Source organism: Poecilia mexicana, unplaced genomic scaffold (assembly GCF_051168715.1).
Source record: "Poecilia mexicana isolate PSO_F unplaced genomic scaffold, ASM5116871v1 scaffold_21, whole genome shotgun sequence".
NCBI classification, from domain to species: domain Eukaryota; kingdom Metazoa; phylum Chordata; class Actinopteri; order Cyprinodontiformes; family Poeciliidae; genus Poecilia; species Poecilia mexicana.
In genome coordinates, this window is record NW_028263390.1 from 6740606 (window position 1) to 6763720 (window position 23115).

Here is a 23115-nt window from a genome sequence, read left to right on the forward strand (position 1 = left end):
AAATCTGGAAAGTGTGGCATGCACTTTATCTTTTGCTCTGTTTGTGTTAATATCCCTAAACAAAATAGTAACTACCTGTTGAGGTCGCCTAATTAGTAAAGATGTTAATGTGGCCAAGTTGGAAAATAAAGCAAACATGGACTTTTTCCATCTTGGATGTAAACTTTTAATATCAACAACAAACGTGTTATTATATTGCACACATTCAGAGCTTCTTATCTGTAAAGGAAGCAATATGTTAAATTTAATACAAGATCAAATTTGAGCTCAGTCCCCCTTTAGAGCTCCCAAAGAAACCAAAAGAAAAATATATTTTCTTTTAAACAAATTTTTCAGTCTTTTCTGACATTGACAACAGGATCCGTTAAAACACCTTTAGAGCTGTGAAATGCTCCCTGGGCTCTCTCCTCTGTAGGAGTTTTCTCAGCTGTCGCAGGGAGGTATCCTGTGATGATACCGTCACCTGCTGGGAGCATTTGGCCACATTCTCGCCATGTCTGTTTCCTGCAATTAGGGAAGCAATTTCTTCTTTGGCCAATCAGATTACGCTGTCCAGAGACAAACAAAGCAAATTGGCGAGGACTTGAAGCCAAGAAACACAGGGCTGGAATCAGGATTGGGAACACGGGCAACATTAAAATATGCGTAAGCAGTAGCCGATATTATTTACTGCTTAGAAACCTAATTTAATTTTATATTTTTTTCTACTTTTTTTCTGCTCTGCCATTATAAATGTTTTAAAGCGTATATCGACATGAAATTGAGTTAATCTTGTCCAGTGCATAATATTAAAGCAACATTTTTGTTTCGAAGTACGATATTAAACACCTGTCACCTCTCTTGATGCCTTATAGTGGCAGGAGTTGCCTAAAATCAGTGCATCTCACTAATCAGCAGCGTTTCCCCCCCGGCTACCATCCGAAGTATCCATGGTAACCAACTGCTGCACTGACCAGTCAATGGCAACCGTTCACACCACCTCCATTACTACTGTAGGTCAAAGATGAGCTTCCAGCTGAATTCAAAAATGTTTCTGTGTAGTTGGTCAAAACCAAACATACAACAGTCTACAGAGGTCCATGCTTTGAGTTTGGTTGTGTTGTGGTAAAAAATCTGTTTTGTTATCCAAGCAACATTAGCATAAAAAAAATGTGTGATGTACAGAAATGCATTAATGCCTGTCAGCTTAAAAAGCTCTGCTGTTCAGCCTCAGTCTCCAAGCACACTGGATTCTGTACATCATCACTCTTTCAGCATGGTCAGCTCCCTTTCCCCTTCATACCAACCCATTCATTACCTACCAGACACCACTGGAGGTTTTGCTAAACTCAATCAACATTTGTATTGTTAAAAAAAAGCCCACGAACAGACGTACAGGGAGCCACAACAAAGGGAAAACATCTGTTGCCATTATCAAACCCCTTTTTACATGATTATTATTATTGGTTATCTGTACCTTCAAAGATTTCTTCTGTTTTTACCTATTTGTGACACTTGAAAAGTATCAGACATAGACAGCCTGAGCAAAATCAACAACAAAAGTTTTCAAATGATGATTTCACTCATTGGGAGAAAGGTAGTGAATCAAACCTAAATGACCCCATTTGAAAAAGTAATTGCTTCCCAAATCTAACAACTTGTTTTACCCTCGATGGCAGAGTTGGCGTTTGAGATGAGATAAGAGATAAGAATAGCTGCTTTTCCATTGACTTTAAAATTGCCCAAATTGAAATTACGGAAACAAATTCGTTCAAGGGAAGCGCAACAATCTCAAGAAAATAAAACCTCACATCTTTAGATAAAAAGTTTTTGAGGTGGTTTTCTTGGCTTTATCAAAATTAGTGTATTTTGCAAAACTGCACTGGAAACACTTTTTTCGGATCACGAGTCACGTGATCAAAAACTGGATGTTATCAGTGGTGGAAAAGACAGAGACGACAGAAAATGGTCGGAGGATGATGACGCAACATTTTTTATGAGTTGTCACGTGAACAAACATATTCATGTGATTTTAACTGCATTTGTTATTTAATGGAAACACCGCAATTATGAAATATGTAGAATTAATTTAGTTACAGTAGAAGAATTTTGAGCAAGAGAACCCTAAATGACCAATACTGCAGCATCGCAATTAAAGACCTCATGTTTTTTGAGTCATTCAGAGGTTAGATGTGTCCTTCTGATCAATATCCTGCTGTATGGTCCAAGTATGTTTAAGCTTAAGGTCAAGAACCGAGAGCCAGAGATTTTCCTTCAGAGCAGTATTCATTGTCCAGTCAATTAAGGGAAGTTGTACTGAAACAGCAAGCAACCTCCATCTTTGATTCCCATTATGGTGCTGTTTTCCTGCATTAGTTTAACACTTTATGTAACAGGATGAACATCTCCCAAAACTACCTTCTTAGCCTCTTCTTTATTGTTGAATCATTAGCATTGACAAACAGGGACAGGTGAGACTTGCAGTACTCTCAATATTGCTTGTCCCTCTTGTGTAACCTCCTGGATCAGTTGTCGATGTGGTTGGCCATCCAGACCTGGAAAGGTTCACCCCTATTCTCTGTTTTCTCCATTTGTGGTTTGCTGGATTCCCACAATTGCAGAAATGACTCTGTAATCTGTTCCAAACTGTTAGCTATCCTTGATTTTGTTTCTAATTTCTTCTTAAGGCAATAAGCTTTTTGAGATCTTGTATTGAACTTGATGTTGTCAGACAGGTACTGTTTAGGTTAAATTTTTTGTTGTTTCCAACAATGTTGTTATTAAAGAAGCGATATTGTGTTTCTAGCAACACAGTGTCGTTTAATAGCTGCTAGACTTTTGATGAAGTCTAGTAGCTATGTTACCTTTAGTTGTTATAAAAAATCTGTGTCTATCAAATATGACTTATTTGCACAATTCCACCAGGTGTTTGCTAACTACCGCTGGCTAGTTTGAAGGAGCTAAGTGAATGGGTTGCGTGGGAGGACAGCTTGGTGAAACTTGGAAGCTCCAGCGCCAAGGAAGAGCTTCATCCTTCAAGGCGGAGCTAGGTATACCCAGGCATTTCTCACAGCTGGATAGTTGCCATGGAGATTCAAGGGTTTCTCAAACGTGCATGAAAGAATCAGAGCAACACCTCAGGTATGTTTTTGATGAAGGAATAACATCATAACATCATAAAAACTCCAAAAAGTAAATTTTACATAATACTGCTATTTTATTTTATTTTTTTTTTGTTGACAGTTTTTCATACAAATTATTTATTTAATTGAAATTCTCAAAGTTCTTCCCAGTCTTGGCTCTTTCTTTGAATGTAGAGTTATAGACACAATAGTCAAAGGTTTTACCGTCAGCTGTGAAACAAACAAACAAAAAAAAAAAACCCTTTCTTAGACAAAAATGGCCTGGAAGGTTAAATTATCCCATTCACAGCGTGTGTGTACTGTAGCTCTGCTGAGGTCAGCGAACATTATAGCCCTTTAAGAGCAAACAGGACCTTCACCCCAGCTCACTCCACAGCTGCTTTCAGTTAGGCCCTGAGGTCCCTCCAGCACCCCCACCCCAACCTTCACCATCTTGCTCCATCTCTCCTGCCCCTCAGCTTTCTGTTCTCTTGCCAGGACTGTAATCAAGCCTTCAGCTTGAGGCCGGGGCCTACCCCACTCCCAGCCAGAAAAGCCACCAACAGACAAAACTATGATAGAAACGAAGGACGCCGGGGGCTTAGAGGGGTACGGGGTGTGAGACGATGGGCTTCAAACTTGTGCCTCACGTTGGCGGAGGACTTCGTTGTCCCGAATGCAAAAAATTGAAGCATTTCGTGTGGCAAAATTTAAAACGTCTGCCCGGTTAAATACGGCAACACAGAAGGAGAGCACATTTACGTCTAATGAAAAACATGTGCTGCTTGAATTCCACTCATCTGATTATAGTCTTTGTTGCGCCGTTGGGGGCAGCTTTGTTTTTTTTTTTTTTTTTGCGATTAGGAGCATGGTATATACAAGCGAGATTTCTTCGAAGTTTTTATCACTCATCTGGGCCACCTTTGAGAGTCTTCCTCTACCTTTTTTTTTTTTTTACCTTTTTTTTTTTCGTGTGCTTCCCAGTGTCATTTTTCCATGGCTACAGGGGATGGCGCGGCGCCGCCACGGCCATGTCCAAACAAACCAAACATCCACCCCCCAACTCCCCGAACCTCATCATATTCCTGAATACGACTCCCCTCTCGGATGACACGACTGCAACAGCAGCCCATTATTCTGGACAGCCTTTTGGTTTGCTCAAGGATGTGATGTTGTCAGGGCTTCCTTTCAAGGCTGAGTTCATATACTATCTGTCAAGGTTGTGCAAAAAACAATGCAGAAGATCATTACGGAGATGCATAGCACCAATCCTTTTTTTTTCTTTTCTCTTTCTTCTTTGCATCTATAGAATTGTGCTACCTCTGAGTCAATTCACTGATGCTGATCAAGCTGTGAATTTACTGAGCAAAGAGTAAATTTCCCATCAAAAAGATTAGTGGGAAAGTAAACGCAGTCGCACGCACAAAAACATTCCGAAGTTAGATTCTCCCCACTTCAGAAGATCCTTCAGTATTTTTAGCATCTAAATATTTGTTTGCCTCCTTAAACCGAATTTAAATAAAATAGGTTCACTTTATTTTCTAAAGACATTTGTAAAGGAAAATCCATGGCAGGAAATCCGCCCAAATCCTTGGAAAATCCAATAATATTTGCATAGAGCTTTAAACATGCAAAGTCCCCGCGTACGAATTAAGCTGGAAAGGAAAGCCCTGCTGGTTATGCATTAAAATGGATTGGAAGCAGGGGTTTGACTCCTACAGGTAAAAGCCCCGGAGTGAATGATTCTGCACTTTGAGGCAGACAAAAACCCGCCAGAAATGTCCCTTCACCGCTGTCCAACTCCTCACCGCGCCGCAGGATAATCTGCTTGGCAATGCCGCGCGCCGCCTGGTGACCCTCTCCAGTTTTCACGCCCACGTTTTGAATAGGGAAGACAAGCACAAAGAGTCCGCCTAATGCGCGAAACACAAGGCCACCGCGGATCCAAAGGGGGCCGATCTGTAGTCGGAGGAACGAGTCGGAGGTACAAACCTGGTCACAAAGGCCCACGGGAACGTAAAGTTAAAGAGAAAAAGACAGAAAAGCTTTTTTTTGTTGTTTGTTTGGTTTTCTTTCTAAATGAGTTTCTTCCAAGGCCAGTGCTGATTACAGGGCAAGGCCTGACACAATGTGCCTGTCAACTCGGGCAAAAACAAACATGGAATTTATAGCATATTAAGAATTCAACAGGCAATCTATTCAGGCAATTAATGGCGTATGAAAATAAGCTCTGTTGGCGTTGAAAGCACCCGCAACGTGAATGTAGGCCACGACTGTAGTGCGCTTTTGTTTTCCGCTGCTTCGCCCTTGAGGATCACAGTTCCAGAGCTCACACTCTTCACAAAGCTTCCCTGTGAGCATCACCCTCCCACTCCCACTTCCACCACCCCCCACCACCACCACCATCTCGCTCCTCTTTTTGGAGTCTACTCTCTGGTAAACACACACGGCAAATCTACAATTACAGCTTCTCCTCTGTTTGTCCACAAAGCCTGGTGAAGGCGAGTTGTATTAGACCAAACATTGTTTGACACTGACAAATTATTTTATCATCTCAGGATTGGAAAACCGCGCTGCAGTGAGTGAGCTGTCATCTGATGGCTGGAACAAGCCCACTGGAACGGGGGTTAGACGTAAATGCAGCGTCCAGACACCGTTTGCGAAACTTCGTAAATTACTGGACACTCAGTTCGGTTAAAAACCTAAAGTAACTCTAGTATGTTTTGTAATTCTTACCTAATTATAGGGGTTTGGCAGAAATGTTGATTCTGTTGCTAAATGATGAGTTATGGCCACAAGATTTACACACACACACACTCACTCACACACACACACACACACACACACACGCACACACACACACACACACGCACACACACACACACACACGCACACACAGACAGAGGCAGAGAGAGGGGAACAAGAGAAAGGCCTCAGGGCCTTCGAGTTCTCTAAGGTGAGCTGTGGCCTCAAACGTGTACAGTTTGTACTCTCAACAGATTCCTCTCATATTTGTAATGTGACAGACGATGCTAGACGCAAAGTCGTGCTGCTCACAGAATATCTTGACCTTAACATTTAGATCCATGTTTTCATATAAATGTAAAAAAAAAAAAAAATGTGGCGTACCTTTTTTTTATTTCTCACCGACATCAAATCAAACCAAACCTTTTCTACTTTAAGTAGAAATACTTTTAACATTCTTCAAATTTAGAATATTTACGCCTTATTATGAGAATTTCTAATCTAAACTGCATGACCTACTCAGGTACTTTCTGAATCCTTCTACAAGCTTTGCACAGCTGGAATTTTTGCCCTTTCCTCTTGATAAAACCGCTGTAACTGAGTCGAGTTTGTTGACTACACACATTTTCCATGATACTGAGATCAAGTCTTTGTGTTGGCCTCTTTAAAATGTTGACTCTGTTGCCTTTAAGCCCCTTTGTAACTAATTAGATTTTAAGTTTAGGTTCACTTGGTCGACTTATTTGTGCTCAATATTTAACTTTCATCCTGATGCCTACTTTCCTTTCAGTATTTCCTCTTGATGTTCTCTTGCCTAATAATTGCTCTCTATTTAGTGAAGTGCACCAGCCCCTCCTGCAGCAAAACACTAACACAACATGATGCTACCACTTCTATGCACTACACCTATTTTCAAATCCTTAAGAGAACTTTCAAATGAAACTTGAAAGTAAGGACACTTATGAAATCTTAATTTCTTAATGAATTCATGGTCTAAATCATAGGCTTAGCATTTCCTGCACTATAAAATTTTTGTCAAACCGGTTTCCATATTTAGAGTTGCTTTTTAGAATTTAACAGCTGCACATTTATAAGTTTTTGCTGGAGTTTGTATCAGCTGGTATGCCATTTGAAAACCACATTAATTAAAAAAAAACAGTTAAACTAAAAAAGTTGGTATAACACTCTTCTCACATGCATTTATTTATTGGAGAAAGTTTAACTAATGTTTTAGAAATTTAACCTTAGTAATGCAATAAACCTTTAAGGTTTAGTACTTAAAATAGATAAATTCTATATTTTGTTCATCTGATTTGTCCTCCCATGTTAAAATGAAACAATTTATGTTTATAAACAAAATGTTCTGAAATAGTAATAGTAAAATTAGTCTTTTTGAGTTTAAATTGATTACTAAAGCAATGGCTTTAATTAAAAGTACAATGTGTTACCAAAATAAAGTAGCAAATGTTCATGGAGTTTAACCATTTTTGAACGTTACATTTGAAAATCAGTATGCTTAATTAAAATTTTAAACAGACTCAACGACAGATATTCAATACTCTACAAAATTAATTTTTACAGTGCAGTTCAGTGAGTAATTGGAAGTAGATCAAAAACAATATATTAAATCTTTATAAAAAATAGGATTTGAGACTAATCATGATATTAAATCACAAACAATCCAAACAATAAATCTCAACCGTTTATGCTAACCGTCAGTACGACTAATTCAGAAACACACTCAAAAACCTACTTAGAAAAAGATTGAGAACACATGAACTTGTTGCGAGGAACATGGACAAATTAAGTTTTAAAATAATAATAAAAAAAACATCTCAACTGTTTGGATTAAAATAAAAGAAAAATCTAGCTCTATTTTACATTATACCCTAACTTTCACTGCACTAAAGATGGGAGATTATGTATTTATTTCTTGAGTAACTAAAATGTGATGCCTGCCCCTAATTAGGCTTTTTGTTAAATAAAAGAATTGTGGATATTATACAGAGTTTAAAATACAAACTTAGCACTCAATGAAACTTGAGAAAGCACCATAAAATAATTAACTAGAAAACATCTTTTCTGTGCAACTCCATATCAGATATATGCTTCTTTAATTATATAGAAAATAGCAAAAGAAAAAAAAATAAGAAAAAGTTTCAAATGTACTTTCCTAACAGCATGGGGTCTGCATAAACATTTCAAAGCCACTGCCATATTCTCTAGAAAATAGCATCTGCATCATACATCTGCATTTGGAGGATGGGTGAGGAAGGTAGTGGTACGCCCAAATTGACTCCAGGGTGACAAGCCAATTATTCTCAGTTTCCACACTGAGAAAAACATTCCAGCAGATAGACGTTTTACACACAGAGGTGCAGCGCGCATGTGCGCAACAAATGTGCAGTCGTAATAACTTTCAGGGTGGATGGTAATTTGCAAACAAGCGGCTAAGATGACAGCATTTATGTGTTGCACAATGGATTCTCCTCACACTCGCTGAGGCTATCTTTCAATGTGTTTTCTTTTCTTTCAATTTTCACTTTAGGAAAAATAAAACTATTCAAGCTAGAGCAGAGTAGAAATTGATTTCAAACTTTTTCCCCCCTGCATTGAATTGGGAATAAAACACTGAAGTTGAGCAGCTGAACTCCTCGCCTAACATTTAAAGTATGTTTTAAAAATTTGTGCTGCAAAACGTAACTTAAGTATTATATTGTTAAAATATATATCTTCATAAAATATCAAATTAGTCAAATTGTATTTTTTTGTAATCTACTCTTTAAAAAAAGTTTGTGGAAAAAAAGACAAAAGATTTTTTATTTAGAAGCAGTAGCAGCACTAAAAAGGAATATAAGCGGGTCAATAGCTACCTTTAAAAAAATACATTCAAAATTGCATGGCCCTCCAGTGTGACAATGTGGTCAAAAAGTTCTATTTCAAAAAGCAGCTGTGGAGCTTTTGGGGAAATATGAATTTAAGAAAATATTTCTAAAAAGTTGTATTTATTATTTAATCAATAATAATTATGTATGTGATATGTATTGTCATGTTGCATCTTTATGTCCTCCATTAACACCTGGGTGGTGTGGGGCTGGACTCCTACACCACCAGCCAATATAGCAACAGCATATTATAATTATGTTTATCTGTAGGTTTTAGTGTTCCACCATAAAAAAAATAAAAATAAAAATTCTGTTGTGGCTCGAGGTTTTGGTGTTCCACTCTACGATTGCACGTTGTCTCCAACTGGCTAACTCTTTGACAACTTTCTGGAAGCGCCTCCTGCTTTGAGGATCTAAAAAGTAAACCCCCCAACAGAACTAAAGTGGCATGAAATAAGTGAATTTAGAAAGTCTTCCTGTGGGTTTTTAGGCTGCAGCAGCAAGAAAGGCAGGTAAACAATGGAGAGCCTTACTGTAAACTTGTGGTCATGAAGCTTTGACAGCTAAGGAGTTCCTCCTTACCATCTGCATTTGTACATCACGCGGCTGTTTTTGCTGTATATCCACTGCTGGTCCCAGTGAATATGCAGCTTAAGGTGAAAGATAAAACCATTTCACCTTAAGCTAATCAAACCAACTCCATCAACCAAATACCACATGAAGGTTAATGTTGGACAACAGTTAGCAGCTTGTCTCTCTCTCTCTTTTTTTTATTTAACTTATGCAGAACGCAGAGACCATAAATGTATATCTCAAATCACCCCATTGCAAGGATGGCCCATTAGAGGAAGCATATTTCATTTTCCCAGTGCCAGTTTTACACATTTACAGATGAGACCACAAAGATTCATGGTTGAACGACACAAAGTGATCATTTCAGCTCCTCACATGTGCACGACATTAGTTGCACATGTTGTAGCCTCATAAAAAAAAGGATTCTCAAGGAGAGTTTGCCGCAGATTAACACAGTATACATCGCAGACCGCTGATGCCTCCCTAACATGTGACCAAAATTAATCAGATTTAGATTCAAGTGATCAAACTGTAATTAATCATGTGAAGAGGGAAATGATCCTTGACGCAACTCCAGCTGCGAGATGCCTCTGTTTGTTCCCGCGTGCCCCCTCTTACAGGGGGTCCACCGGGGCTACATTAAGAGGCTTTGTGCCAATGTCACCTAAATTACAGTCACTTAACACAACAGATGTACTGAATGTCGAGCAAATGATGTGCTCGGGTTGGGGCAGTGCATTCGCATGCATGGAATAAATTTTACCCAATGAATCAAATGTGTTTTTGTTGCCTCCTCCCCTCCTTCCCCCACAAAACCCTCATCTCAGGGTGAATTTGCATTTAACTATACACATAGCATGCGCCACTAACCCACACTGTCTCGCGTCTCGGTCTCGATGCGGCTCCGCCGATGGCTCCTTTATTTGACGGCCTTTACAGTTTCCGCCGCAGCTTCATCATCGGTAAATTAAGCGTATTTATTTCAGTGCATCAGTTTGAGGAGATTTCCTCCGCACTTATAGACTCAGCAGTGGATGTGCCAGACGAGCTTAGTTCAGAAGATTATTTTCCTCTTTGTGTGTCAGGCTCGTCAGCAGAGGCACAGGCAGATACAGGTATTCAGACGGGAGCCAACGTGGACTGGGCCATTGTGCTTTTTCTGCATACAGGAGCAGAGCATTCTGGCATCGCAGGTATAAAAAGGGAGGGACAAAAACCCAGGGTTGCAGGCACAAATTACATTCATCAAGTTTATCAATAGCAAGGCGAGATTTAAGCCAACGAGCTCGCCCCGCAACACCTCCTCTCCATCCTCCGTAAGTACGTCTTTCAATGCCCCAAGTTAATTCTGCATACACTCGGAGAATTGATCCACTCACAATTATGCCTCCTTGGATGGATATGTTATGAAACCAACACAGCTACAGCTACCACTCTGGCAACAATCCCCAAACATGAGTAAAAAAAAAATCTCATTTCCATGCATAAACGCTAAAGCGATGCCTTTGCTAGACCCTCTTTTTGTGTGATAGAGGGAATTTATAGGCCGTCTAAAAGATGACACCCTTCACCAGCTTGAAATTGTACTTCTGTTGGGAGAAAGAGGAAACTAAGAGGAGATATATTCTGGAAAAATCATAAGCTATTATGCTCCAGAAAGGGTTTACGGGGCGGGGCGTGTATCCGCATAAAGCACTGCCGAGAACCTCTAGCAAATTACCCCGCAGGCCTGCGAGGAGGGGGAAATATCACTAATTGCCCTCCATTCTGTCAGGTCAATTGACTCTAATTGGAAAAATAATAAAAAGCATACTACCCCGGGAGCTGCAGGCTCGGCAAAACGGCGGGGTCCTTTTTGGAAGGAAAGCAAAGAAGGGCGGAAAAAAAAGTCAAAATTCCTCAGTGCAAATATGCCATCTGAAATCTATCTCTGCAGGGTTTTTTTGCCATTCCTCCCTCAAAGACGATTTTTAGCATGCCTTCCTTCTGCCACTTCGTTGTAATTACAGGAAAAAGGGGCACCGGTTTTCATTGGAAGTGAGTGCTATGAAATGGCACGTGATTAGGCATTAATGTTCATAATCCGGTTCTTTTTACACCTTAATGGCGCGATCTGCAATAGTAATTGAGTGAAAAAGTGTCTGTAGCCTTGTGTGAATGGGGAAGGGGTGATGGTGTTGGAGAAAGGAGGGGAGGTGTGGTAGGTGAGGTCTCTTGGTCAGCTTCTATTGAATCGTCTCCCCGGAGAGCGCGGTAATTTGGAGTCAAATGAGCGTAGTGGGTAGGCCAGGCCACCTACAACCATTTGAACGTATGGTACGAGAACAAGGAGGTATTGAATATGAGTTACGCCCCAGGTGTTGGCAGACAGGAGGGAATAGAGTTAATCTACTATCTACATTACTAAATTATTGGAGATGAATGTCTCTGCTAATATAATCTCCCACCCTGGGGGGGCATGATCCCAAGATTATGGGTCTGACTCAGTATTTATTGTTAATATTCACTACTTTCGCTTGCTCAAAAGTTGTAATTTTGTTCTCATGACAAACTGAAAGTTCCCACTTGACAAAACTACAAGTATATATAAAATGTTTTTGCTTTTAAGTTGCCAATTTGTGCCTCCATCTGCTGCCCTGCTATTTTATACAGTCAGGTGACCATCAAAACTCCCCCATTAAAATAACATTTCCATCTTTATTTGCATTTCATGCAATTGCAGGTGCTTGCAATTAATTCACTGGCATGTAAGGCTGCCGGTTGACAAAGACGTTCCCGGGTGAGACCTGCTGGCACACCGCTCGTTAGCAACGCCTTGCCCCAAGAGACAAACTTGGGGGTAAAAGAATGACAGGAGCCCTGCGAACACACAGCCCCATTGCCAAACTGCACACCCACCTGCTTATGATCAATGAAACCTGACTGTATACTATCTCCGCATTCCACGCCAGCCGCTGATGAAAGGCCTCATCGTTAGTGACCGTCTTTGATCGGCTCATCGCCTGTTTTGAAATGTAAATTGACGGGAAAAAGGAAAGGGCTCGGTGAAGGAGTGGCACAGAGAGAGGAGAAAGGGGGACCCTACCCTCTGGGGAGATTAACGTCACCTCAGTCAGACATATGTCAAGTGGGGCTTGATGAATCTTGGGGAAAAAGAAGAAAAAAAAGTATGAAGAAAGGGGGAGCGCGAGGAAAGAAAGCCCTTTCTCTTTCCTTCTCACCTCCTCCTGCACATCCCTGCCTCTCAGATCATCATCTCCCGCCCTTATTCTGTCAACGCCCTTCTTGATGGTTACTGTCAGAGGTGCGCATCTCTTTTGTAGTTCGGTGTTTTGCTGCTGCCACAGCGGAGATGCTTCCTTCCTCTGCATATGCACAAGTAAGCAGGGAAAGGGTGGGAGGGGATTGGGAACGGGGTCTGAATGGGAGGGTGGGGTGGTGGTAGGCAAGGATGCCTGTAGTATCTACTCATCATAACACACCTTTGGGTACCAAACACCAAAGAAGGTCAGACGGAATGCATCAAGAAGAGTATTGGGGGAAGGACTGCGATGTTGAGGAATGTGTGGACATTGGGGACGCGTTAACCTTTTAAGCTTGTAAACCCAACCAAGAAGAGACACACAAGTCATGGATGGATGACTTGGCCATTCGTGTCTCTAAAAAGGATGCATCTCTTGCCACAGATGGGCGGATGTGTCAACTTCTTGATTCAATCCTGCATCTGTCTCCTTGTGCCTGAAAAGGCCGTTGCATCATTTGAAGTGACGATAAAATAGAATAACTAAATAATGTCCCAGCAGGAGACGGATCGCAGAGATGATACAATGCACGGGCCTCGCAAACTAATGGCCAGCTGTCTTCTAATGAGGCCTGTCGATCACGGCCCCCCTTACAATGTTGTCACCACCATTCCACCATTGAGGGATGTCATCCGGGGTGGGGGGAGTGCAGAGGTGGCGGATAAGGGTGGGACTGTCCCTCTCTCGCAGCACACACCCCCCTCAAGCCCTCCATCACCACTACTGAGCACTGAAACCCTCTCAGTTAACGAACTGTGAGCCGTCTAATTAGAGCTCAAAAATTCATGAGGGTCCTCATTAATATTGAATATCTGTTGTGGGCCACGACTTCAAAATAAGCACTTGCATATGCAGATGGAAGGTGAGAGAGGAGGAAGGCGAGAAAGAGCGAAGACAGGAGTGAGTGCACCGAGCCCCAACCGAGGTAAAGGTACAGAGGTATAGGTGGAGGGAAAGAAGTAGAGATGATCTAACGGCGTAGGGAGTGGGAAGTACATAAAAAGAAGGGTGACGGACTGGGAGACTGACGAGTAGATAACATGGAAGGAGAGCAAAAAGGAGGAAAGGGGATGAGATGGAACAGGATGAAGAAAAAGTGAAGGACCCCAGAGACCTGTACCTGTGGAGAAGAGTTGTAACGTCGGAGGACTCTCCTGGGAGAATATGCATGGTCTCTAATGAGGAGGGTGGAGTGCAATGGTGAAGAATAACAAGAAAAAAAGAAGAAGAAAAAAACGAAAGAAAAATAACATCTTGCTCTTAATCCCTCGCTGAGAGGGGAAACTCTTTTAAGCAGGTACGGAGATGTATCACTTTTCAAGTCCCTCACTCCTTCTGTTTTACCCTGAATAAGGGTACACAGATAAAAGATACAGTCATTTGAAGATTGTCTGCTACCAACAACCATCATTTGCCTTTGAGATAATTCCGGTTATTCCACTTCAGATTCAGAGGCATATGGGTAAGACAGAGGAGGGGGATACACTACATTAACTATATGTCACCCACTCTGGAAGACATCAAGAAAATCATTTCATGGTAAAAATACAGGCACACAAACATTTTCTGCTGTTATCGCTAGTGGAAGACATTTTTTTAAATTTTATTTCTGTATCACTGCAACAAAACCTCTCAGAAGAATTGTAATGGGGAGTTAATGCAAGTACTCAAGACTCAGGTCATCAGACTTGAAGACCAAGACCACACTTGTAGTTGTTATCAACTAAATCCTACTTTCTTGCTTTCACCAATGAGAGTTCTGAAGTTCTTTGCTCAAATGATTCATTGAATTCTACTTAATGTGGGGACTCACGCAGACCATGCAGAAACATCGGACGCAGCTCCAATTGGAGCAGACACACATTTAAGCCTAACAGCTAGAAGGTTCCCAGCTAAATGTTTGACAGTGGTCTTTGTGTTTGGAGTTGATATGCTCTTCCTGTGCGTGCGTGGGTTTTCCCTCAGTACTCTCTCTGCCTTCTTCCCATCATCCAAAAACTTGCATGATAGGTGATCTGAATTGCCCTTAGGTGTGAGTGTGCAGGTTTGCTTGTCTCGTTTGCCTCTCTGTTGGCAGACGTCTTTGCAAATCCGAGAAGTCCGTTAAAAAAACTAAACAACCCGTTCTGGATCGACAGCTGGATTTATGGTTCAGAATCTGATGGTATTGAGACTTAGAGCCTCCAAGTTTATCTCCTTACTGCAGCCTAACTGCAAGCTCCTTTGAAGGTAATAGAACTTTTTGAGGCAAGTGTCTTTAACATACACAACTCTACTGAGAATCCTGTGAGTTCTTTTTAGCAAAATTAGATTCTAAAGTGTTGCAGTGCCTTGCAAAAGTACTCACGCTCCTATATTATGCCGCATACTTTAGTGCATTTCTTGGGATTTTAAGTGGCCAAAATAAAGTAGTTCACATCTGTGAAGTGGAAGGGAAAGGATTACATGTTTTTTTTCCTTTTCTTTTTTTTTCTTTTTTTTTTTAGGATTTATAATAAATGAAAATATTAAGTGTGGCATACATTTGTATTGAAGCCATTTTTCTGTGGTGCTTCTAAATGAAATCCAATGTAACCAGTCGCCTTCACTAGAGTAATCATCAGCAAAAACATTGAAAAATGCTGAAAACCTCAACATTTTCCTCAGTCTCCAATTATCCAGCAAATTCGAGTGTATGCACGATTTGGAGGTGCATGGATTACTGTCCAGTTGGGAGCCCAGTTTCAGTGCATGCAAACTTGTACATGTGGGCCTTCACAGGGTGCACCATTTTTGCAATGGTGAGTGGACTGTTTGTAGCAGTTGCTTGATGAGATTTTGATTGAATCCAGAGAAGTTGAGGGTACACAGCAGCGTGGGTGTTGAAACAATAATATACTTGGAGCACTGCCTGCCTGGTCTCTGTGTGATGAGGTTTTAGCTTTGGTATGAGGCCATGGTACCGGCTACGGCTGGTATTAGGCTTAATAACATTGCATTCAGGACGCAGATAGGCTACCAATGTGATAAAGGACAACCAAGAAGGGAAAACCTTCATGATCCAGTTTAAATACTTAAAATTTACACTCTTGATGTCCAAATGAAAACTCTGCCAACACTCTATTAAAGGTTCATTCACACCAGTTCTGTTCAGTCCACTTTAATCAAACAAATTTTTGTTTGCGGAGGAGTGATTGCTTAATCAAATTCTGATGCGGTCTGATTGAGTATGGGGATGCAAGTGGACCGTAGACCGCTCCAAAAGCAGGAAGTGGATTACAGCACAGAGCATTCTGGGTAATAGTTTGGATCGTTTGACACAGTGCAGCGTGAAAGTGAACCTCATCAGCTGAGAATGTTGCAAGTTTGGTCCTCAATCCCACCAAGTCTACCGGACTGTCAGGTGTGAATATCAATGTTCTTGTTGATTCTTACCACTATGCTGACACTGTTTAAAGGGGCCTACGAAAAGAAATTCAGACATATAATATTCTTTTTGAAGAACATACACTGCTAAATGACCCATAAACACAGAAATGTATTCTTTATTAATGAGTTTTTTTGCACACCTACAAGCATGGACAGCAGCATAAACGAACACACGTGTGGACAAGTCAGCTCCGGCAGCTGTTAGCCCATGTGTCCTCCGCTCTTTGCTCCCGTCCGTGTGTGTATGTGTGTGTTTGTCAGCGAGGTGACTTCTTGGGCCCTATATGAGCACTTCTTCTTAATGCGTCTGGGAGGTCCGGGCAAGTCGATGACTTTGAAGGGCGTGGATGTGAACGCAGTGAGAGATTTATAGGCTTCAGCCAGGATCACTCTCTTTTTCTGGTGCCAAGCTAAGCAGTAGCATAATTAAAACCTCAGAGGAATCCTTTTGAAGTCAACAATGGGCTCTTAGGCAAACCTTAATGCAAACACGCATACTGTACACAAACACGCGCACACACACACATACTGGAGTCATGCACACACTTGTACTCCCATCTCTGCTCTCACACTTGGCAGCGAAGTACATGCGGCCACACACACTCCTATGCTATATGTCCATGTATCTTCGCTCTGGCAAGATAGGAGGGGGTAGATTTGATTAGAGATGTATTTGTTGTCGAGGAGGAAATTTATTTCAACAGCCAGTTGCAGGTACATTCATACAACACAGTTATTACTTTGGCACATAATTTGACACAGGCCAGTATGCCATCACAGAGGGAATGTGCTCATAACAAGAAGACATAGTTGCAGGAAAAAAATCGAAGAAAAAAAACAAAAAAGCAGTCCAGGGTGTTGACAACATGTGGGGCAAAATTATGCATCAATAGTAATCTGAGTGAGTGCATACAGTGAGAAACCGCATTTGCCCAAACATTCCCCTTTGGTGTGCGCCAACATTGGTTTTCTGCAGACGCTTGCGCGAACACACACACACAGGCATGTACTGTATGGAACAATTACTCACATTAAACACCAACAGATGCCATTTTGATTAAATCTGACCGCACAAACATAAATGGAGGCGAGCAGGTCTGCGTCAAGCGCTCCCAGAGCATATGCCATGCAGGTCGTCAGGAGCCCGGGAAACAAGAGCAGGATCTGAAGCCGCCTGCTGTTGTTGCCGTGCTGACAACACGCCACAGAAAAACACGCTCAGAGCCCCGAGACGGCGCAAGATCCTGACCTACCATCCGGCCCCCACAACCTGATTTTGCCTCAAAGCGGTGAGGGATTGTAAACACAGATGAACTCTTGACCTTGTTAGGTGAAGAATATCGTTTAAGGAGGTGTAAATGAGTAATTTCTTTATTTTTTTTCTCTCCATGATTGTTCTTCAGATCAAAGTAAAAAAAAAAAAAAACATTCTAGATTTTCGCTTCATCCCAAGGTAGTGAAGCCGGGATAAATTCATACCCCCGACCAACGGCAGCACAGATTAAAAGTATTGGGCCTTGTAATATGATCTCGGTGGGAGTTCACAATGCGAGTTAACTCGCTCTTTAGAGGGAGTGCGGGAGAATAATAATAAATGCGCGATCCTTATCTCGCATTGCCCATAACCCGTGCAGGCATGGTGGTGGCATGCATCGATAAACTCATAAACAAACTGTAATTACTTGCCCATTAGAGTCAGACCCTCACAAACACGGGCTCATAATCCGTACACAGGAGGCATACAGGCTTGTTGCTCATTTTCATACAACCCACTGAGCGAAAAAGTGGAGCAAAATACTTAATGATTTGTGACTCGGGGACAAACAAACCATTTCGATATAAGAGGCTTACACGCTCTCAAAAGAGACGTTGCGCGGGCTCAGCTGTGCACGCTCGGCCTGAGTTTGAATCTGAGTGCATCGTCTTTTATAGGGGGAGGTGATCAAAAGCAAATATCCATATATTCTTCGACCCAGGGTGATAATAGAGGTGTGCTCAAATGAAATAAGCTGAAGGCTTTAGATGGTGATTTGTCCAGAGAAGAGGAGGAATTCAGGAGAAATGCTGCCTTCGAGCATCACCTTAGAGACCTATCAGACGGGTATCTTACCCAGAGATTTAAAAGCGTATTATGATTTTTTTTTCTTTTTTTGTAATCTTGCATAACGATATGGTGTCTACACTAATAAAATTTCACTCACCTGAAATGCTGGATGCTTTAAACAGCAAATGTAATTGACATCCTGCTTTTCTTTCTAATTAGGATAGCAGACTAGTTATCTGATATCTTGAGGTCAATCTTTGAACAGTGAAACTAATACATCAACATTTTACAGGATGAAGCTGAAATCAAACCCCAACTTTATGATTGTAGCACAAGTACCCACTAAGTCAGACAGGAGGAACTGATCAACCAATCAGAAGTGGACTTTGGGCAGTGCGAACCCACTGAATATATATAAATCTTTCCACTGAATAAAAACAGTCTCATACAAAAAAACTGGACAAATCAATGATTAGTGTTTAAATGTACAATTACTTGGAAATTATTTCCGAATTTTTCCAAAATTTTTTTACTCGTTGACAGGCATTTGTAAAAACACCTTTCACGCTTAATGAATTAGTAGCGCCATATGCTTCTAATTATTTGGAGCTTTGTTGCCAGAGTTGTTTTGGTGAGGCCATTGGTTCTACGGATTCATTTTGAAGGGAACTGCAGAAAAGCACTTTTTGCAGAGGGAAATTCAAATCCTTGCCATATCCGTCTACGGTTAATTTCTTCACAACAGGATCCTGTTTTGGCCCAGAATATAAGCAAATCATTTCCGCATAAGTTTTCCCGATAACAATTTTGTTCTTTGAAATGAACCCAATGGGGGGCCTGTTTGTTTCCCCCCACCCTTTATGTCTAGACACGGTGTCTCTTGACAGTCCTGACCATGCGCGACTCAGAGACAAACCTTAGTCCAGAGGGATTTATGGTGGGAGCCTTTAGTTTATTCATTATACGAGTCACAGACTCACGCCGACTCTCCGGATTGCTCTGTAAACCTAACCAGGAGCTCCAGTGACTTTTCTGTGACATTTTGGACATTAATATTGCAGGGATTCCTTAGATCCTTTCTCCACACCCTCGTGTCTTCTCCTTGAATCCTTTAAAGGTGCTGGTCAGGTCCTCTAACCTGGAATAGCTCGTATTCAGGGTTTCACCCCGCCTTCCAGTTGGACATAAAGACAACGCTATGATCTGCTCAGACTCTATGTATGTGTGTATTTGTATATTTTCGCCCTGTGTGTGCTAGTTAAATTTATCTCACTCCTACCCTTTCAGTGGACTCTGTGATCAAGCAGATCAGGGCCCCATCTAGCTCCGTGTTTCTCTGTGGTGACATTTTGCCAAACCACAGGCAATCTAGTCCCCCCTGAATCCCCCACACACCCCTAAGCCCATGTTTATTCAAAAGCCAGGTCTGGAGACAGCTTGAGTCTTTTAAGTGAAAATAAAACTTCATCCAAAGAGCATGGGTCCATTTGGTAATGGGAAGTGTGAAGATAGAGAAAAAGAAAAAAAAAATCAGCAAGCTATGCAAAAGAGGAAAGTTGCGCGCAAATAGCATCTAATCTCAGTTGGTTTATTTAGCTGCAGTTGCAAAAAGTTTAGCTGTTTAAAAGTTATTTTTGGATTCACAAAGGAACTGAATTGATTATCATTACAGTTTCTTAAAATATGTTTTTTGATTTACAACAAATATGGACATAGAGGGAATTGTGCATCATTCCAAAAGCATCAATGTGTATAGTTTGAATAACAGGATGATTGGGCAGATGAAATGTTCAGAATGTTAAAATTAATTTTTAAATTTTTTTTAACCAACTTTTCAATGCCAGTTTTTCTGTCCCGGTTTACGAAAAAATAAGCTACATAAAGTTATAGTCACAAATTAATTTTCTCAAGTCACAGATCACACTGTACAAACTACACACGATTCTCAAATATACAAACATGAATGCCATGGATATCATGAATAATTGCCTCTCAGTAAGTTGTGTAGCCTTTAACAAGTTTTTGGATTAATTTGCTCAGACATGTGAGCATGTCTCCAGTCAGAAGAGCTAAATTAAATAACTTATTTTACCGGAATCGACTTAGCTTTAAATTGTCTTCCTGAACTCACTCCACTGTAGACATAGATACTTTTTGTCCCAGTAGCTTTTATTTTACAATCAGCTTGAGGCGTAGTGGTTCCTGACTGAAAAAATATAGTCAGTGGGATAGATAGTGGAAACATTGACACAGCCTGTGATGGTTTTAGTAGACTGAAAACTCTGACCACAACCCAGGTTAAAGAGAATTTTGAACACGTAGGAAGTGTCTGCTCCTGAACAGCTTGATGGCCAAACTATGCAGCTTAAATAGAGTAGAAGAAGAAAAAAATCCCTTACTTACAAAAAAAGCAAACTTCCATCCAAAGAAATATGCAAATGAGGATCATTTAAAAAATCTGCAGTGTTGCCTTGATTGTTTCATGTATGTTTGAGAAATCTTTGAATCACCCGTGGCAACCATTCAGCTGTGCGAAGGGTTGGGGGAGCAGGGGCACCTCCTTCGGGGATGAAGCTCCTCCTCGGAGCCTCACGGAGCATCCATCCATCACAACTCCCGTGCTCAGCTCCTTCAGACTAGCCAGTAGCAAATAGCTTTTGGAACTGTGCATCAGCCGAGCTCATTATAGAAGCTACTTCTCAGTGCAACGCTAGTAAAAACATTGTTAAAGGGATAATAGAGCAGTGATGTTATGAAGACTTTTTGAAGGAGGAATTTCAGAAAGAGTAGCAGTTTTTTAAAGAGACAGAGGCCCAATTCCAAGGCATTAAATTACAAAGCCTAATTTTTTTAAAAGTTATGTTTGACATATACAATATCTTATAACAGCTGAAGGTAACAGTTACTTGATTGTGCTACAAAATGGCACTATGTTCCTGGATAAAAAAACAACTTCCTGATTCGCTTGATCTCAGTCTTATTGAAATGTTGTACATTGTGGTTAAAATGGGGCTAAGCCACAAAACTAAATTTAAACATTAAGATGAGCTGTTAAATTTCCATCCATGTTACCTTTCCATCATGCCAAAAGAAACTCATCCAAATAAAAATGAGGGTATATGTATATTTTTGAGTTTGCACCTATAATTTTCACCTGGTGTGGATTAAAAAAAGACCTCTATTCTTGTAAAACACTCCTTCCAAAGTGTCTACAGAAGCCCCAAATCCTTGACGTTGATGCTGATCATGAGCATATGTAAACTTCTGACCACTGCATCAGATTAGCTCCAGGATTGACCATTTCAAATACAAAATTACTGTATAATCCATAACAGCTTAACATAGCCGTTGCAGATATTTAGCTCTACAGACATTTGATGGATGCATACTGAAAAAGAGCAAAGAAAACCTGAGTCGCTTATTTTAAAATGGTACACAAAGTGTTAACTTAAAAAAAAAACAAAACACTGCTTTCACTCCCCGATGCCAGTCGCAATAAAGGAATAAAAGTCTTTAGGTCACATGCTCTGAATACAAACTTCTGATGCTTGAGCAAGAGAGATAGTAGTTATTAACTAGAAAATTTCTGAAGAAATTTAAATGGGGCCTGCAGAAGTGTGCCCGTCACTTTGGACCCAGCGTTTTAGCATTATAGATTTTCCCTGAGGAATAGATTCGTGCAGGTCTGACATTCATGATCCACCACTAGAATGCAATGACTGAGGCTTTTGTCAGGTCCATCATCATAGTGTTATGTCTGACCTGGTTCACCACTATAGTACAATGGCTAAACCCCAAGTACAGTGAAATTCAGTCTGAGACTGACGACTATAAGCTTCGCATATGTGGTTCTCACCCAAGGTCCAAAATAAAAAACATGAAGACAGTGGGTAATTGTTTATTTCTAAAAAAAATTCAACCTTCATACTAAGGATTTTAATTTACACTCAAAAATTCAGAGAAATAATTTTATGTAAGCAACATATGAATAGTCACAGGAAATATGTATTCTTCCCACAATGCATTGTGAGACCTGGCTCTGTGCTTGTTTGTGAGACTACTCACTGCCTCTGTCTGGGACCTGTTGCTATGGTAATTATCTGCACCTGGGCTGGCTCTCTGTCAGACAGGATGCTGGAGACAGAGTTTCTATACTTGTGAGACACCCAGTCGTCTCCAGGACCCTGACAAAAAACCATAAGCCCTAGCAAAATTTTGAAAACATTTTACAGGAGCAGGCATGTGTATCTATGTCATGACCAACTTTGAGATTAATAGGCCGATATTTGTGCCTGTGAGGGGGAATTAAAAAGAGTTTTGGAGTCAGACCTCCACTGTGCTGGGTGTGTGTTTCATAGAGAAAGGTTAGTAATTCTGTGAGACACTCAGCCTCGATTTTTCTCGTTTTTCTCAATTTATGTTGTCATTTTAACTCAGAATCCCACTAAAAGTAATAGCTCCCTTCTCGGGATCAAGTTGAACGTTTTGATACCACTTTTGTGGGGGTGCACGCAGCGGTACGGGCCGCATTAACGTTGACGGAAGAAAAATAAATAATATCCAGGCATTCTATTGGGTCTAAAACAATAGGTGCCTGCCATGCAATGCATAGGGAGTGACTGACTTGCTTAGCAAGTCAGTCACTCCCTATGCATTGCTATGGGCAGGCCCCAATTATAGCACAGCATCTTGAAGCGGAAGGTATTAGCCTCTGTTGCACTAACCGCAAACTGGTGTTTGACTGGCTCTCAGCTCACTAATACGTCTGCAGGGACACGGGAAGTTTTAATTAATCCTGAGCTGACGGCCAAGCTAGGACATCCCCCGGGAGACATCAAGGAAAGCGAGGAGTATCAGGATACTTAACCACAGATTAGACTCAACACCCTCGCTGGGACGCCGAAATGGGACGCCGGCGCTAAAAGGGGTCACAATTGTTCTCCACTCACCTGGTTAAGTGAGGAGACGGTGCTTTGTTAAAGTTCCAACAGCAATCTTCTGAGAAGGAAACGGAAAAACTGCATTTTTGTGTGTGTGTGTGTGTGTGTGTGTGTGTG

General features: G+C 41.0%; 1 long non-coding RNA gene across 1 annotated transcript in view; it reads left to right on the forward strand.

Annotated features, from left to right (window-relative positions):
• The window catches only part of LOC106916237 (uncharacterized), a 54546-nt gene that overhangs the window by 22420 nt on the left and 9011 nt on the right, over nt 1-23115 (forward strand). The window lies entirely within an intron of this gene.